Raw genomic sequence first — 6,788 nt, 5'->3', positions numbered from 1 at the left:
GACCAACTTCAAAACATTACAGCAACCTACGAACCATCAACAGTCTGTTTCTTCCATACTAGTAAGAGGTGCAGGTGGTAAATTGAGGAGAATAGACAACACGAGGAGCAGCTGTTTAAGATAGTTTGTTTCTTAGGTTGTCAAGTGGTTGCATTCTATGCCACTGATGAAACTGAGGATTCTCACAATAGGGGAAATGTAATTGAATTGTTAGAGATGATTTCTTATAAAGATGAGATGTTAAAAGCAACATGTCCAGGAGGTATGGGCACTATATCTCTCCTGTTCACCAAAATGACATGACATCTGTAGTGGCAGTGCTGGTCTGTGAGCGCATTGTCAAAAAGTGACAAAATATTTTGCGTTGCTAGGTGATGAAACCAAAAATGTTTCAACTAATGTGCAGCTGAGCTTATTATCTGCATTGTTGATGGTAGAGTAAATGTTCGGGAGAATGCACTAGGGTGTTAACATATGGAGAATTTAGATGCTTCCAGGCTTGCTGCAGCCATTGTTTAAGCAGTACAGAAAGCTGGACTTGATTAGAAGAAATGTGTTGCACAGTGCTATAATGGAGCATCCATTTTGAGGGGCTGTATTAATGGTATCCAAGCAAAAATAAAAAAGATTGCACCACAAGAAATGTATATACACTGCCATGCCCATTGCCTAGACCTTGTGTTAGTGCAAACAGTAACTAGCATGCAACCAGTAAACACTTGTTTTCAACATTGCAGGCAGTTAATGTTTTTCTTTCACAAAGTTCACCGAGGCATGAGCTCTTTGTGAAAGTTCAGAAAAAGAGTAATCAGTATGTAGTGGAGCTGGAAAGACTCTCAGGTATGAAGTGGTTTTACTGGTACTCCTGTGTTAGATAAGTACAGATGTGATTTGATTCTATGATTGTTGATCTCCATGCAATAATTTCCCAACAACATGACAAGGAGGCTAGTTCAGAAGCCACAGGAATTCCTGAGGACATTGAAAACTGTGGCTTTTTACTTACATCGCAGTGTATGAAGCTCATTCTCCAAAGGATTTACAGTATATCCCAAGAACTACAGAGAAAAAACTTAACTTGCAGAGAGCATGTGACCTAAGTAAATCAACGAGAAGTGATTTAGTGAAACTCCCTCAAGGTAATCAGTAGACCGAATTGTTAAGTCAGGCTAAGGACTTAGCAGAGCATTGTGGAATTGAGATTCAGGAAAAAATCAATCTAAGTGCTCTACTTATGAGACACCGTAACTTGAGTAACAACTTTACAGATTATTTTGTCAGTACCTTCGTAGGGAAAAGATTGAACTTTTTTGATGTCTCAGAAAGTCAAACTCCACTGTCTGAGTTCTTAAAGCAGGAAGTTTATTTCTCTACGTTGGACACTTACAGACAACACGGGTCTCATTTGCTGTCAGAATGTTCAGACCAAAAACTGGAAATTTCTGGGATTTTTCCTCTGTACTAGTTAGTGTTGACAAAGATCCAGAGGCTGCAGTAGACCTAAGTCTTCTTCAATCTAAACTGGAAACTGCAAAATGTATCTTTCAGACAAGAATGTACCAGTTAATCACTTTATCAGGCAGTAGCTCATCTATCCACCAGGAGCCTTTTCTCGGGTTTTGGATCTTTTAAATCTAGCTTTTACATTACCTATTACTACTGCTTCAAATGAGAGATTCTTCTCCTGTATGTAAAGGCAAAGATATTATTTTCGCATTAAAGTTGGAGATTTGACGATAATGGCTTGTGAACCTAATGATGTTAAGCAGCTAAATTTGAATGAAGCCATTTGCAGATTTGCTGACTTGCACCACCGGAGGTATTTTCTGAAAATATTTGCTGGACCTTTCCCCATTCACTGAAGCGGCCTTACACATTGCATTTTAGTTAATCTTCTCATGAAGGCAATTAAGCATCATCAGTACTGCTGCAACCAGTGCACCACCAAGTGAATATTTAAAACACACATAATACTCTGCCAGCCACTATTATTAGCCTTGATTTTCAAATCTGCAACAGTTGCTTTTGGGTTCATTTCCTCTTACATTGAGGTGTATGCCACCTGAAGACATCTTACAGTGATCACAAAAACAAAAACCCTATGTTGGAGCATGAAGACTTCATCTGCCACTCTGCCATGCAATATCAGCCTTCTCCTGATGGCCTGGCAAACAACGGTTACTCCTCAATAAGTCTCCATTTGCCTTGAGGCCTATGCCAACTGAAGAAATCTGCCAGAAATCCTCAGAATCCAGTACCCTATGCATCATCAAAAAGATAGAAGCTTCTCCTGGTGGCTAGGCAAGCAACAGCTATTCCCAGTCAGTCTCTTCTTATCACATTAAGTCACATGCCACCTGAAGATATATAATAGTTATTGCAGTAGTCAGTAATCTATGCAGGGGCACGCAGACATCAGTTACCATGCATCCAAGCATATCCACCGCATCCATATGGGCGGACAGTCAACCGCTGCTCTACAGTCAATCTGCTTTCACCTTGAACGATCAGCCTGTGATCACAGAAGAAAGTGTTCTCTGCAGGGGCAAGGAGACAGCATATGCCACACTGCCATGCAGTAACAGCCTTCTCCTGACGGTCAGGCAAACAACAGTTATTCCTCACTCAGTCCCTATTCCCTTTGAGGCATATGCCACCTGAAGATACCTCCCAGTGATAGCAGAAGTCAGTAACCTCTGCAGGAGCAAGAAGACAGCAGCCACCATGCTTCTAACCCTATTGGCAAAGCACCAACTTGCTGTCCATTTCGTTTCTTACTGGTATTATAGATATGCAGCCTCATCACGTTAGACATGTGTAGATATATGGAAACAGTAATACAAAGCATCATTAGCCTCCTTGACTACCTGCAGTCAAGCACTTACTATCCACTTTTTTGTTCTCTTTTTAAGACTGGCAATTATCAGTACATCACCTATTCTTTGTACCACCCAGTATCCTATTCAGCGATCTGTATACCATATCTGTAGCACTGTCAGCCTATTCTGGATTTCATATTAGCCGAGCATCAACTTACCCTCAAGTCTGCCTCTACATAGGAAGATGCTCCAATCATCACAAGAACCAGCAGATAGAATTCTAGATGGGGACATGTCAACTGTTGGCCTCTTTCTGTCCACCCAGTATGTGCCTTCTTCTTTTCAAGGAAGCTGAGCAGCAGTATCTCTTCTTATCAGTATTACATGACAGTCATTATCTTGGTCCATGTGAATAAAATCTGTAGAAACTTTCTCAACACTATCTAAACATGGTAATGTATAACAAGCTTATTATTGCTCAACACAAGTATTTTACTAGTGATTTGCATGTTTTCTGTAGAAGAAATTATTGGTAGTGAACGTGGAAAGGTTAATTGGCTCCACAGGTTTAGAAGTGTGTATACCATTTTGTAGAAAGTAAGGTTGCTGGGAGAACTTGACCTGCATTAAATAGCACTATTAACAAGTGAACTTGTTTTGAACATTATAGGCCCATAAACCTTCCCATTTTATAAGATTTTGATATTGATAATGACTGATTTCAACTTGGCTAACATATTTTCCATTGTTGCACACTATTTGATAGATTCTGAATCAGTGCTACATTATCTTAATTGTTTATCTAAAGTTGCTACCTGAAACAATATATATAGCTGCATTTTCAATAGGATTTGAAGTATGTCCTTTTATGGGGTACGTCTTTTGTATCTGTAGAGGTTTTTCAGCCTCTGTGTGTGATTTAAGTGTCCAAAAGTTAGATGCAGCACTTTCTGTGATAGCACCAAGCCAATGGTCATGCAATGTTGCTTCCTTTGATTTAGTGGGGACAAAGGTCACGCAGTGTTACTTCTTTTGCTGTCACTAGGTTAAAATCAATATGACATCAGGCAGGGGTATGATTTTCAAACATTACACCTGGGAAACAGTGAGCAGGGTTTGCCCCTATCAGTTTCTGAGCTGCCCTGTCTAAAATAATGGCCAGAAAAATGTTGGGTTAAACAAAGTCAGTTTAAGCCTGCAGGTCCATAAAAAGAAGTGCTCAGCTCTGCACTGAGCCACCATAGCCTATAATGATATGGCTCTAGGCAGTCTTCATTCATGTGGCAGAGATCAGCATCTCACATCCAACATCTGAGACATTACATGTGCTGCGTTTTGGACCTCCTCAACAAGGGAAGGACAATTACTCCTGAGGTTCGTAAATCAATTCAGAGAGAATACCATCCTCAAGACACTGCTATGGCTTAACCGTGTATGTCATTTTCAAAGCAGGCTATTGCTTAGTTTCAAATTCCTCTGCTGTCAAAACACAAGAATTTTGGGATGCCATCTGATAAAACTGTGAAAATTAAAACATTATTAAGATGTTAAAAAATGATGGTTTTGTCTCAGAGCATTGTCTTGTCTGACAGCTATATAAGGTATTTCAGTGGTATGAAGCAAGTCGTGATGAGCCTCCTGATCGATTATCGTCTCTCTTTTAAATGAGAAATTTGTATGCAAACCCTGACAATATAATAGTTTTTAACCCATACAATGCAGGATAATGCACTCCTATGATCAGTACCAAAAGGCATTGTCCTTCCTCACAGAAGCACATAATTATTTTACTTATAGTAAGCACAATCAAAGATCCTGCATCAAGAATCAATGTAGAAATCATTGCAAATAATGAGACCCGAACTACATTTAAGTGCAAAATATGTAGAGTGACTGGTGGCAAGAATTTACCTATGATAAAGCCTGAATACACCTTCAGAATGTGTGAAAAGCGCGCATACGCTATCCACTAAATAGAAATGTGTCATACATTGTGGTATCAACTTGTGTCTCTTGCTCTGTTCTACACATTGTGTCGTGGATTTTGTTGAGATCTGTCAATTATGGGGTCTAATGTAACTTAATGTTAAAAATTCCTGTCTAGGGAAAAAACGGTTAAATCTTGATAATTCAATCCACCAATTAAAAGACTTGATAATTCAGTCAGTAACGTCCGTTTCCCATCGATGTGTGGACCATATACTGAGGAGCCAAATAAACCAAACCCATTTCATTTGCATTGTATGGCAATCCAGTGACTATTTTTAAGCTGACAGTTTTAGTCACAGAAATAGGAAGATCAAATAATGCCATGGCAAAACCACGTATATTTACACATTGTGATGTAATCCAAAAAACTCAAGCCTCAAGTTGCATCAAGAGGACTCGTTCTCGCATCAAGAGGACCAGGGGCCAGAGACTCAAACACAAGCGAGCCCCCAGGCTGGGCTCAATGGGCTAGGACTCAAGCACAGGTGGACCAACAGGATGGGACTCTTGGATAGCCCCTCTCTCTTTGTTGTTTTTTGGTGGTACTGCCTCATCCTGCACTTCTTTGCTCTGCAGCTCCACCTCAATCATATTCATGGACAGGTACCCTTCCTAGTAATGTGCATCATTTGCACCATACAGTACACGGGCTGATCAAAGTCTCATCCTGACAATGTGCCGTACTTTCAACTTAGACATCTTGACTTCAGTACCCACCCAGCAGGGCCTGCTAGAAACATTCCCTTATTTCATGTTATTCATTTTCTGCAAACGCATTAAACCTTCCCAAATCATCTGTTGCAGCCCAGTTACTCGGGATAACTAATAAAGGATTTGTGATTGTGTTTACAACTGTATGCAGTGTTGTGGTATCATAAGCAATAATGGTGGTGCCACCTGGGTATTCAAACGAAAGCCACCGACATATAGTTCCCCTTAAGGATCATATAAGGGAACATCAGTCTAGTCTACCCGTCCTTTCATCTCCATCTCAATTCCAATTCCATTAATTTACAGAAAGGAGGGGCAGTAACATGGCGCTGGCAAGTGCACCCACCCAGGCCTAATACACTAAATCCTGTCTGGGAGGTGGTGTGCCTTCCCCTGCTCGAGCTTGGCTCTGCAGCATGAGGGCAGAAATGTGTCTCTGGTCGGCAGCAACCCTTTTGGGCTGCCCTGGACTAGAAGGCTGGTACCAGGAACACCAGGGACCTTATTTCTGAGGGGTGGAATCATACCTCCCACACCAGTGTGAGGGTAATATTCCACAATGTTTGACACCAAACACAATTGGGTTGCTTTCAGCTGTTTTAGAGTTGGTCATCACGCAGTCGCATAATGCCACTCTATATGTCGTAAAAGGCTGCAGCACTAACAATCCTGGAGAATGGACCCCACAGGCTGCAGGGGTGTCCTGCTTATGCAGTGGCACCCTCTCAGAACCAAGCACCCTGCCTTCAGGATTGTCATTGTCTGCTACAGGGGTGACTTATAGGTTTTAAGTGTAGTGACCCTTAGATATAGTAAACCTATATCTTAAGTAAGTGGTGCATGCAGCAACTTACACAGGCTGCAATGGCAGCACTGTAGATCCATTTTGCATGGCCTCTCATGGGTGACATAATACATGCTTCAGCCCATGGGTGGCCCCTAGTGTACCTATGGCCTGGGTACGTGGGTACCATATACTAAGGACTGACAAGGGTACCCCAGTATCCAATCTGGAGTGTACCTAAGTACATGACATAACAGTGTAGGGAGAAAGCAGATAGACTGGGGTCCTGATTAGCAGGATTCCAATCAGACTAGTAATAAAACAGTACACCATGAAGCAAAAAGTGGGGGTAACCATAAGAAGCAGATCCTACTTTTCTACAGTAAGTTAAGCCTATTTGCTTAGAACCATAGCTACCAAAGGTTGAGGTCAGGTATACATTTATTTTATATTTATTTATTTATTGATTTTGTAGGGCGCAACAG

The 6,788-nt window shown here is 41.1% G+C and overlaps 1 pseudogene; it reads left to right on the top strand.

Annotated features, from left to right (window-relative positions):
• Positions 1-251: 251 nt before the first annotated feature.
• Positions 252-1,465, top strand: LOC146785047 (zinc finger MYM-type protein 1-like; annotated as a pseudogene).
• Positions 1,466-6,788: the final 5,323 nt, after the last annotated feature.

The sequence above is a fragment of the Triturus cristatus genome, chromosome 11 (assembly GCF_964204655.1).
Source record: "Triturus cristatus chromosome 11, aTriCri1.1, whole genome shotgun sequence".
Lineage (NCBI taxonomy): Eukaryota > Metazoa > Chordata > Amphibia > Caudata > Salamandridae > Triturus > Triturus cristatus.
Note: the sequence above shows the minus strand (reverse complement) of the source record. Positions and strands in the feature narration are given on the sequence as shown.